General features: G+C 29.9%; 2 long non-coding RNA genes across 5 annotated transcripts in view; one reads left to right on the top strand and one right to left on the bottom strand.

The window, feature by feature from the left end:
* The window catches only part of LOC107059671 (uncharacterized), a 2,690-nt gene extending 2,409 nt beyond the window's left edge, over positions 1–281 (bottom strand). Inside the window, exon 1 of the long non-coding RNA XR_001472823.1 lies at positions 183–281. This is a non-coding gene — a long non-coding RNA (uncharacterized lncRNA). The remainder of the gene's footprint in view (positions 1–182) is intronic.
* A 5,645-nt stretch (positions 282–5,926) lies between these two features.
* On the top strand, positions 5,927–11,809 carry LOC102603456 (uncharacterized). 4 transcript variants are annotated; one of them, XR_366911.2, is made up of 7 exons: positions 5,927–6,091; positions 9,102–9,162; positions 10,412–10,490; positions 10,585–10,708; positions 10,785–10,947; positions 11,173–11,352; positions 11,435–11,809. It is a non-coding gene; the product is annotated as an uncharacterized lncRNA (long non-coding RNA). The 4 variants fall into 4 exon arrangements; XR_366910.2 differs by having other exon boundaries at positions 10,785–10,970; XR_366909.2 differs by having other exon boundaries at positions 10,785–11,352.
* The last annotated feature ends 1,119 nt before the right edge of the window (positions 11,810–12,928 follow it).

The raw sequence follows: 12,928 nt of genomic DNA, 5'->3' as shown, positions 1-12,928 counted from the left end.
TTAATATTTTAATTGAGGCAGTTATGCTAGTAAAGAGAGTGATTAAAGAGTGAAAGTAAAATGAAAAGAGCAAGAAAATGGAGAAGCAGGTAAAAATCAAAATGAATTTAGCAAATTCGCTTGGTTTGTTAAATCAGCTTGAGACTTGAGACAACCAAAATAAATTTGAATGGAAAGCATACCTGATGTCACAAGAATGAGGAAAAGACGAAGAAAAAGTTCTTATTTGTCGTGGAGTTCTACAAGTTCTTGGCCTCTGTTTATTTTGTTCTCTTGGGAGGAGAAAGAGAAACAAATACTTCTAGACTGTACTTCTAAGTTCTAGGCTGCTCTTTAATCTTATGACACATTACCATTTTGCCCTTCAATCATATAAGATTTTTCAGAATTGCCCTTGGTCATCCTGGTTGGCTTCACTCTTCTATATAATTATATACTATATCTTAGAAGAGTCTAGGATTTACTACCATTGTTCCAATTAAATCATTACAAATGTTCAATACTTACTATATAAAATATACAAGTGGGCCCCACCTCCTTCCCCTTAAATAATATTTTTCAACCTTATCATGGTAAAAGTTGAATTTATTATCCTTTTCATTTAATTTTATATGATATTTTTTTTTCTATAAAATCATTATATATGTTTTTTACATTTAAATTTCAAAAACATTATAATTTAACTTTAAAGATTTTATTTTATCAAAATCTTGTACATTGAAATATATAGTTATGAATTTAAAATATTTTTAAAATCATATAAAAATTTCAATAACTTCTCAAATTCCATAATATAACACTTAAATACTACATATTATATATTAAATACTACACTATAAATGACTTAAATACTCCATATTATCTATTACAATAATTAACAATTATTTGACACTTTAAATTCTATCAATGCCATATAAATTAGGATAAAAAACCTAACATATAATATTTAAATATATTTAAAAATACTTTAAGTAATACTCTACATTACAATAATTAACAGCTTAATTATTTAAATATTTTTTTAATAATATATGTTATTTGCCATGTCCCAATTTATGTGGCATTAATTGATAGATTTGTTGGAGTCGAGAGATTTATTTTGTTAATTATTGTAATTTATAATTTATTTTTCGTCAATTTCGTCGACTATTTTTTTTATTAATTATTGTAATTTATTGTTTCTTTTTCGTCAATTTCAAACAATATATGTTGTTAATTGATAGATTTTTTGGAGTAGGCCTTTTTTTTATTATTAATTATTGTAATTTATTGTTTCTTTTTCGTCAATTTCAAACAATATATGTTGTTAATTGATAGATTTTTTGGAGTAGGCCTTTTTTTTATTATTAATTATTGTAATTTATTGTTTCTTTTTCGTCAATTTCAAACAATATATGTTGTTAATTGATAGATTTTTTGGAGTAGGCCTTTTTTTTATTATTAATTATTGTAATTTATTGTTTCTTTTTCGTCAATTTCAAACAATATATGTTGTTAATTGATAGATTTTTTGGAGTAGGCCTTTTTTTTATTATTAATTATTGTAATTTATTGTTTCTTTTTCGTCAATTTCAAACAATATATGTTGTTAATTGATAGATTTTTTGGAGTAGGCCTTTTTTTTATTATTAATTATTGTAATTTATTGTTTCTTTTTCGTCAATTTCAAACAATATATGTTGTTAATTGATAGAATACTTTTAATGTAATTTTTTTAAAAAAATATGTGTGACTGTCCATGTCCCAATTTATGTGGCACATGTAAAGTTTTGACAATTAACCAAAATTTTAATACATTTAAAAAAATATTTTTAAGTCGTTAAATTTTAAGTAATAAGTAATTTAAATTGTTGTATTATTTATTACAATTTATAATGCTTTTAAAGTAGTTTAAATATTGTACTATTTATTATGATTTATAACACTTTTTTTTAAAATTTATGTCATATTATGGAATTTGAGAAGTTATTGAAATTTTTATATGATTTTAAAAATATTTTAAATTGTTAGCTATTGTGATTTGTAGTACTTTTTTTTAACATAATTTTGAAAGTAATATTTATTACTCTATTTGTTCTAATTTATGTGGCACATGCAGAATTTTAAATATTAACCCTTTTTTATGTCTCTTTAATATATTAAGTTGTTAATTATTGTATTTTATAGTACATTTTGAACCTAATTTTTTAATAATATATGTTATTTGCCATGTCCCAATTTATGTGGCATTAATTGATAGATTTGTTGGAGTCGAGAGATTTATTTTGTTAATTATTGTAATTTATAGTTTCTTTTTCGTCAATTTCAAACAATATATGTTTATCATATAATCCATTTTATGTGGTACCAATAGAATTTAGAGAGTCAATTAAATTTTGTATATAAGTTTTAAATAATGAAGCTGTTAATTATTGTAATGTATAGTATTACTTATATTATTTTTAAATATATTTAAATATTATATGTTAGGTTTTTTATCCTAATTTATATGGCATTGATAGAATTTAAGTTCAAAATGTACTAAAAAATACAATAATTAACAACTTAATATATTAAAGAGACATATAAAAAATGGTTAATATTTGAAATTCTGCGTGTGCCACATAAATTAGAACAAACAGAGTAATAAATATTTTTTTCAAAATTATGTTAAAAAAAAGTACTACAAATCACAATAGCTAACAATTTAAAATATTTTTAAAATCATATAAAAATTTCAATAACTTCTCAAATTCCATAATATGACATAAATTAAAATTTAAAAAAAAATATATATTGGGCCCCGTGCTGGCATGGGGTCCTATATCTAGTAGAAAAATAAGAGAGTTGATTCTCATCATCATATGATATATTACATTAATTATATTTTAGGGATTATTAATTTAAATGTAAAATTTCAAACCTTTGAATTTAAGCGTTACATTCAAAATAATTAGTAATTCATTGTGAAATTGTATAGAAATATAATACCCCATCATTTCAAATTAATTATCTTTATTCACCTTTTGAGTGTGGATTAAACAATCTTCACAACTATATTGAATTGAATCAACTCAATAATTTATATTTTAAAATATATCTAGATATTTCAAAACTATTAAAAAAATACAAATTGTAACCTTTTCTCATAGCAATTTAATGAAAAATATATGTTACATTGTAGATCAAAGTTTATATGATTGATTTTTGAAAAACGATCATGACAGTTAATTTGAGATAGAGAAATATTATTTCTATCTAATTAACGTACACTATCACATTTTAATTAGCAAATACATTTTTTAAGGGAAAATTGTATGAAATAACAAACCATTAATTCAAATTAAATGTTATAGCCATAGTTTATTTTAATTCTAATTCACAGCAAATATCCCCTTTTTTCGCCATCTGATTTAATATACAATTAGCCATTTTCGGTATACAATTAGTCATTTTATACATTTCGATATAAAATGTATAAAATGCGTTTGTGTTTGTATAAAGCGAGGGAAAAGTATATATACAAATACAAATACATATATTTTCGCCCTATACACTTATAATTATACAAATACAGATCTTATTATACAAATTACAATGTATAAATGAATTTATACAAAACTAAATAATTTGTGTAAAATTGAATGTTTGTAACAAATTATACAAATCAAAAGCTCCATAGCAAACATAAAATTTGTTATGAAGCGCAATTATGCAAACTATAGCTATAACATACAAATATGATTATTATGTTTGCGAAAGTTGCTTTTTTTTAATCACACACACTATCACAATTTTGTATATCCTAAAATAAAAAAAAATGGGTTAAAATGTTTTAACTTTGTTTATTTTAAAAAGAAAAAAATGAATTTTTAGTTATAAAATAATTGTGAAAGGGAAAAGATTTTTTTTAAAAAGAAAAAACAATATGATTCACGTCATCTTTTATATTGGCAATCAGAAGAATATATAGGTGCAAAGATGAGACACGTGGATCCCTCATTTCAATTGCTACTTACCTGCCACTCTGTAGAAGTCATTATTTTAGTTGTGAAATTACAAATACACCCTTGGTCGTCCTCTCTTCTCATTTCGCCTGTGTGAATATTTTCTTCTTTTATAATATTTTCAAGTGTTAAATGCTTTTCTTACTTTACCGTAAATTACATGAGAAAAGTTAGAAAACACTGTCATAGATGTGCTCATAGCAGTACTTATATACAACCTTTATTGAACTAAAACAAACGTTTAAAGATGTTTATAATTTATGTGTTCATTTCGTTTCTCTTAATCAGTTGAATTATTTGATCCTTTAAAATAATTATTTTGCATTTAAGTAATGAAAAGAATTCTCAGTGGAACATCTAAATTAACTCATGTATTATGATAAATGCCACTTTTTTTATTGTGACCTAAAAAAATTCTCACATAATGTCAAGTTAAATTTCTGGTACTTGGGTGTGGGTGTTCGATACGACTACGAATCTACATATCAAATCCTTCATGATCTAATTTTTAAAATTCGAAAATATAAATCCATATATGGATATGGGTACGGAAAATCGCCTAAATATAATTAAAATATCTAAAAATAGGATCATAAAACCTACATTATGAGATATTATGTGGAGAACTTGAGGAGGCTCTTGGAAGAAGAATAAAAGAAAATTAGTAACATAGAAATTTCTATATAAAAGATATTCTATTTTCTTCAAACTTCACTTTATCTTTTGTATTGATTATACTGTCCAGACTTTCTCTATCAATTTTGATAGAAATATCCAAAATTAGTTGACCAAATTGGACACAGAATCCACATCCACACTTATGTCGACACAGATAAGTAAAGAGTGCAATCAACTTAGCTTAAAAGTATATAAAACTGAGATTTTAATTCTCAACAACGAAAACAAAGGCCACTTTCTTATTGTGACAGTTTCTCAAACATCTAGCATGCATTAGAAATTTCTACTAAATAAGATCAATGTAAGAAACAAATAACAATCAAATAGAAGGCCACAATCATGAAGTACAATTAATCAATTATTGATATGTGATGCAATCATCTAACAATATCACTCATGTTACATAAGGAAGTTTCTAAGATTATTTTCCCAAAAAAAAAAAAAAAAAGAAGCCAAAGAGCATGCATATATGCAAAATAATGTTGAAGCTACTGGTAAGGGTAGTATAGAGAAGGCACGAATGAAACACTAAGCAGACAAATAGAACGGAGAAAAAAAGTCTAGATACAATTGTCCGACACCATTCTTTCCTGATAGTGATATATGTAACCCAAATAAGAATTGAAATCAAAAGAAAATGCATGATAAAGTATAATTACACTAAAAGCTCAAAAGTAGAAACTAAAAATTAAAAAACAGTTATGGTAAATCAAAAACCCAAATCAGAAATCGAATGATCTTATTATTTTGTAACGAAGTGAATTAAACTGTAATAACTGATTGAGTTGTTACAAATGAATTTGGGTCTAATTTTGAAGTATATGAGGTATGTGGAGAAAGTCAAAATACAAAAATTCTACAGACAGATGCATCAAACTTACCTATATATAGAATAAAATATTTGGATGAGCTCTAGATGTTTCTGTTCTTAAGAACTGATTCTTCTAGTAGAGTGGAGAAGAGAAGAGACTTGCTTGCGATCCTTCTAGACTTCCATTCCATAGTGATGTAATTATTATTTTGCCCTTGACTGAAGTTGAATTTTCAAAAATGCCAGTGGTCGTCCATCACTTGGCTTTTCTATATAGTAGAAATATATATCTAAATACTAGTCATTCTTAATCAAGGGCAAAGTCGTCATTTCACCAGATGAGATCTTTTCAAGTTTCAGTCCTTCAGGGGCAAGCCTGTCATTTTCTCAAAAGGATATCATCCAAAAGGGTGAATTCGTAATCTCATTTTGCCTTTCTTCCCTGAGCTGCCGCGTGTTTTTGCGCTCCCATCTCCAGCGACGTACGTGTTGAATCTGTGTTTCTTTACGTTAATGGGAACGGAAAGGGCTCTGTTTATTTCCATGGAAAAACAACATATTCATTTTGTGCTCAAATCAACGATTTAGAGATTCGCTATTACGAACAAACAAAAAGGTATGCTTTCTGTCTTTGCATTGCTTGTTTGCTGTCTTGACCTTTCTCCTTTGTGTTTCTGTTGATTGTTTGCTGTATTGGGTTCTCTCTGTTGAGTTTTGTCGTTCTAATGCATCTTTCTGTCTTTATTTCTTCGATTTATGTTTCCTTCAATGTTCTATTTGTTACTTAAATTGTTGCTTTCTGTGCTTCGTTCAATGTTCCATTTGTTATATTTAAATTGTTGCTTTCTGTTTTAAACCTAATGTTACTTCGAATTGGGGAAAATTTGTTGCTGAAAGCATCCCAAGGTTATTGCTGCAATGGGTTTCGCATTTTCCAAAAAAATATTCACTAATTGAATGAACGTAAAATAAAAGAGACAATTCCTTGACGGAGAGATACCTACTTCAGCTTCAAACTACATAGAAAGTACGTGTAATAATGAAAAGAGGTTCAGTATGGAGTTTGCCGGGGTTTGCTCTTAGTAAGTTGTCATTTTAGGTGACATATCATTCCTAGATGAAAGCATCACTTACAATTTATGAACTTTTCAAATTAAGACATTATAATAAGTTAGTTCTTTCCGATCTGCACAGCGCTATCCAAAAGAACATAAAAAGGCATTACTCTTTCTCTTATAATACACAGATGGTGATAGTTCATCTAGGAAAAGAAAAAGAGAACAACCAACTGTTCACGTGTGATACTCGCGAAAGAGTTATTAAGAATGATACATAGCTGGTGATAGTACTTAACTTGCGAGCAAAGAACCGACATTTCTGAGTATGATTATATTCGTGTTGTTGTTGTTCTTATTTTTATTGTTCTTTTGTTGTCTGTTAGCAAGAACATAACAGGCGACATATTTCAGAAAGTGCCTTGTGATGAAGTGTCTTTATGTTACCAAATAGACAACAACAACAGAAAAGTTCTTTGTTATTTTGTGTAAAGAATCTTCTGGCGCTTCAACTATTGTTATAGCTAACATTGTTTCAGCTGATATGGGGCAAGCTAAGGATAACTTTTGGGTTAAATTGGAGCAATTTTTTCTGCCCTGATTACTGGCTGTCACTCTTAGTGGTCTTTTAGGGGTAGATGTGTGCCAAATTCTACCAAGACATTATTGAAAATAATGAAAAAGTAACACGCATAAGATAGATTACTAACAACAGTAAAAAGGAAGATATCTACCTGGATATAGTGCAAAAAAATTAAGGAAAAAACATAGAAAAATGAATCAGCTCATACCTGAAAGAGAAAAACCATAAAGCATAATAGAGGAAAGACGAAGCGGGAGAAGTAGAGGTTTGATTTTGGCTATGGGAGTATCTGTAGAGGCATTACTTCTACTCTGAGTCTTAGGCATTAATTGACATGTCCAACCCTATCCAAAAGTACATAAAAAAACCATTACTGTTTCCCTTATAATATATAGATACTGATAGCTCAGGTTGGACAAGCAAAGGAGAACAAATTGTTCACGCGTGAAACTCAATTTTTTTTTATTGAGATTGATACATAGATGGTGATAGTTCAGTTAGGAAAAGAAAAGGAGAACAATCAATTGTTCACGCATGAAACTTGCGAAAAAGTAATACTTTGAGGCTCTTCTATTAGCTGTACACAGATGCGTTTGAGCTTTCTCTGTTTCTTCATGAAGGCAATTTTCTAAATGAGCACAGTTCATCTGCAAATCAACAATGGAAAAAGATTAAGAAGAAGTCATTAAATAAATTAGCATATCATGAGAACCTTATGAAAAAAATTTAAGTGTAAACACAGTGAATACTATTGATTATCTATCCTCTGTTTTTCTTCAAACATGAATTTGGGACTCTCTTCTCTCATAAGTAGGATATGCTATTTTGGATGGCTATTGTATATTGTGTGGAGTTTTATGTAACTACTCAATTTAAGTGAGAAGTTCTACTTAATGCAAAGGGAAAACAAAAAGAAGGCAGAATAAAAAACTTAATCCTAAGTGGCAAAAGGTGTAGGATTTGTGGCTTAGGTCGCAGGTTCATGCCCCACACCATGCAAAGCAAAGCCCGGTATTTAAGTGGAGAAGGGTAGAGGGGCGGGCCCATTATCCACCGAGTTTAGAAGGCTGTGATTGGTCTAAAGGGCGGGTCACAGACGGATTTCTCGGTTATAAAAAAAAAACAACCTTAATCCTCAGTATTGGTTAGTAGAAATGGTTTTGGAGATCCATTGATGTATGCTAAGCTCTTATAATACATAAATAGTCATAGTTCAGCTTGGAAAAGAAAAGGAGAACAAATTGTTCACGTGTGAAACTTGCGAGGTACAATCAATAGGTGGTCATTTCACTTAACATCATTCGTTTAATGTATGTGTTGAATTGAATTATATACGAGTCTACCTCTGCTTCAGAGATGCTTCAGGAAGTATATCATCAATGGTTTATAAGAACACAATCAAGAACAAGTGATGTTGCATCAACAAAAAGAAACAATTCTTTAGTTATAGTATTTCCCACTAGATGAGTCAGTTTGCTCTGGATAAAGTGCAAGGAATAACTTAGTTCGAGTAGAAAAAATGCTTTGTTACAACAAAGTTGCACCATTTAAGAAGATGAGTACCGATTGAGTAATATAAATTAGAATTGCCATTCAAACTTTTCCTAAAAGGAAAACAGATGCATGTTAATGATTTATACTTCTATTCCTTGCTTTGGTGTAACAGTGTTTTGCTCGATAAACAGAAATTGTTATTTTTTGGACACCAATTTTATATTTGACGACACTTAGTTGAGCTAGATTATTACGTTGTGATTGGCCCCTCGCGGCTGTTACCTCTCTACCTTAACACTTATCCCTAGGTTAAAATAGTTTAGTGACCTGGAAATATAAAAAAAAAATCTGGCAAATAGGACTTATGCAGCCACTCTGCTGACTACTTGTGTTGTTATTTGTGCTTTTTGTTTTTTTATACTTCCCTTGAGATGGAATTCACGAGGTTTTGCTCTTAGTATGCTGTCATTTGACTTCTTCGTTACCTTCTGTAGCATTTTGGAACTCAGATTTCTCCAGCTGAGGAAACAAAGGAAACACTCTTCACTGACAAAAGTGAGTTCCTCCACTTGTGCATTCTACATATTTACCTATATTGATCTACTGTTCTGTTCTTCATTCTGTCTACATAACTGTTTGTGCCTGGACTGTTAATTCAATAAAGTAGAATAAAAGAAACAATTTTTTAAATTATTTTTTCCCGAAACACGCTGAACCACACTTTCCTATGAGCAGGTAATTCTGTTATACTATCATGAGTCCTCCATAGGGAAAAATTAGAAAGCACTATTTGTTAACAATTCCTTTTTTGCTTCTTTTTTTCCCTGTCCATCACGTGAGTACATCCCGTCAGCCCAGTTTCTTGGCACAACAAAATGCTCTCTGATTTTAATCAATGTTTTTCATATGGGGAACTCTGGGTGTGCAATGTTTACTTTGAAATATCAAATCAAAAATATTTTAGTCTTTGTTGTTATGTGACTTTCTTTCAAACTTAAGTTTCATTTGGTTGGTTTATTGAAACCAGAAAAACCCCAATAAGAGGCTTTGATTTACTAAGTTTGCTTCTTCTTGATTATTCTACTAGGTAATATCAATTGTTGCTTTTACTTTGAAGCATCTGTGCTCTTACACAGGAATATGCTTAGTTTGTCATCATATCATAAATTACCTAAGGCAACACGTAAACTAAGCTGTGGTGACATCTTTGACATTATTTCAATAGCATTTTAGCGTGACCTAGGGATAAGGTTCACGTACATTCTACCCTCCACACACCCCATTTGTGCAACCACATTGAATATGTTACTACGCTGCAACTGTATGACATTGTTAACTGTCAGTAATGAGAACATAAACACTAAATGAAGCCACTTTGTTCTCCTCTATATCTTCCTCACCCATTTCATTTGCTAGTATTCCTTTGTCTCAACTTACCTCCTATGAAGTATGATATCTCTATTTGGTGATTCACTGTCAACATAAAGATTGTTAGCTACTGAAAACTTCATGTTACATCTATATTATTTGTATATGTATAAGTATTAATTCTTACTTTAGTATTATTACATGTGAACCTTCTTTTAGATCTATAGAACTCTATTTGCCTCCCTTGTCCCTTGCTAATGGAACATACATTTTGTTTGTGATGCTGATTTTGCCTAATATGGTCCTGTCAACGCATGTTTGGATCAACTAATAATTGATTAAGTTCAGTAATGACTGATTAGTCTTAATATACTTATTTTGAATGATAGTTCCTCTCCGAGTTCAAACTTATTAATATCTAATGTAATTAGCGTAGGTGTATCATTGATGACCAAATTCAACACAACAATACTAATTGATCCACCTTATCCACAACGCGAGCAACTACAAGCATGGTATTACAGCACTCCTTAATATATTCTCACCGTCTTTTTTTTACATATCAAATTAACATTACCAGCAATGTACCTTCTTTGACATTATCTGCAGGGTCACAGAGAACAAAGGAACACTTCATTTACTTTGAGGAGCACATCCAAATCTGGATCTCTCATCTCCATTACAGTAGATGGAAGAAGTCATCCCAATTGCAAACATTGAACCCCAAGAAGATGTTAGTAAAAAAATCATTCATTATTTAATGTTAAAACTTACTACAAATACTTACATTCATTCTTTTCTTAATACAGGAACAAACATTCTCAATTGAAGCAAAAATACCATTCCCGAGTGACCAAAAGAGATTCACGATAACAAAAAACATTCGGCATGCACCAAGCTACTTTTGTTGACTCATTTTAGAATCCAACGTCAACTTAACATCTGTACTTTCTCTTTAGCAGCAAGCTTCATGTATAACCTTGCACAAAACTTATGTAATATATTTAAAACACAACCACGTCTTCTTTATTTTCACGTCAATATAAAACACGCCCGTGCCTTGCACGGGCACTCACCCCCTAGTATATATATACATATATTTCTTTTCTACTATCTTACTTATTTCTTTTCTACTAAGAAGTATTAACAACATTCTGAATCACTACTCATATAACTTTTTGTTTATGTTTAAATCAGGTGGAGCTAGTGTCATTCTTCTTGATTGAGCCATGTCTAGTGGAGTATGAAATGCTTCGATTCCCACCATCAATGCTTGCAGCTGCTGCTATCTTTACTGCACAATGCACTCTCGGTGTGTCTTAAGGAGTGGAATAAAACCTGTGAGAAGCATAGCAGCTATGTCAAAGATCAACTTTTGTAAGTATACTTTAGATTAATATCTATTTATTGACAAATCAGACAGATGTTTGATTGTGTGTCGCTTGATTTTCTACAACAGGGAATGCTCGAAATTGATGGTTTCTTTCCATCAGAAGGCAGCAATTGGGAGGCTTACTGGCGTGCACTGAAAGTACAGCACTTCTAAATATGGCTACACTACTAGATGTGAACCAACTTCTTTTCTATTAGAAGCATGGTTTTAGGATTGTCTAGGAGGAACACATGATGAAACTGCATGCTTGCAGTAGTATATGTGTTCAGTTTTTTTAATGCAATTGTTGAGCAAGATAAGTTGCCCCAGGCTCTGGGGAAAGGGGAGGGTGTTTGAGTTCTTTTGTTACTGAGAAAACTTTGTTTATGGTTTTTCATGTCATGTACATTGATGTTGACATTGTTGGAATGTGAAATCTTGCTTTTCATACTTTTTCTTGAATACACATTTACAAGTTGCAGTTTCTTCTCAGCAGACATACTTAACTCAAACTCAGTCTATTTCTAAGTTCAACCCAACTATTAAATTAGGTTAAAAAGATATGTAAACCCAAAATGACTCCTGAGAATCTTATCAAAATTTGAGCAAGCTGGCTATCATCAATCAAAGTGTTAGTTACATTTGGAGTAAAATAGATACACTAACCAAAATATAATATAACCAAAGAAAATAGTCTGCGTCTTTTGTTTTCTCTTTAAACTTGTAGCTTCCGATTTCCGAATATGGATAACTTATTGATTCTATATTTATTTTCTATCTATAATCTATATGATAAAGTCTTGTGAATGATGTATATGTTTTATTTTTCTTCTATTTTTTGTGTGTTTTTTCTCTACTAGACTTCACCAATCTTATTTTTTTTATCATTATCGTAAGTATGTATTGTTATTTGGCTCAAATTAGTCATGTGACTTTATTGAAAGTGTGTTAGCTACTAAACAAAGTTAAAAAATAACCGGTAATAGCTTCAACGGAATTGATTTACTGATGGAAGCTTCAAAGGAATTGATTTTAAACATTACAATGTGCCCCTCATTTGGTGTTTCTTGATGGACATTAAAAAATATTATCCACTTCACACGATTTGCATAGAATTTCAATTGTTCTAACGAATTTATAGAAATTCACATGGAACACACGTGCGTCGAGAGACTAGTATATTTATATGAGTGAACACATGTGCATGAGAAATAGCCTAATCAAAATAATTTGATTTTGTAACTATTAATATATTAAATTATAGGGGGATAAAAATTAAATACTTGGAAGATGGGTTTTGAGATTAATGGGGAGATTGTTTTAGGACTTAGGATTAAGAAAATCCAACAATAAATACGAAAAAAAGTGTAGTAGCTACAAGAAAGTAACAATACTAACAAGGTTGGTCATATTTACTAGAAGAACTATTTTCAAGGAGTATTATTCAGAATTGTTACTTCGATGTGGTAAAAAAGAGGTAATTAACTGCCCATACAAGAAGGGGAAAAATTGATAGTGCAAAAATTAAAATAGACTCAACCCGACAAAGGGAGTATATGCTAACGGGCATTTAAGTAATTT

This window comes from Solanum tuberosum, unplaced genomic scaffold (assembly GCF_000226075.1).
Source record: "Solanum tuberosum cultivar DM 1-3 516 R44 unplaced genomic scaffold, SolTub_3.0 scf00032, whole genome shotgun sequence".
Taxonomy (NCBI): domain Eukaryota; kingdom Viridiplantae; phylum Streptophyta; class Magnoliopsida; order Solanales; family Solanaceae; genus Solanum; species Solanum tuberosum.
The sequence above is the reverse complement of the archived record's forward strand: the minus strand, read 5'-3'. Positions and strand labels throughout refer to the sequence as shown.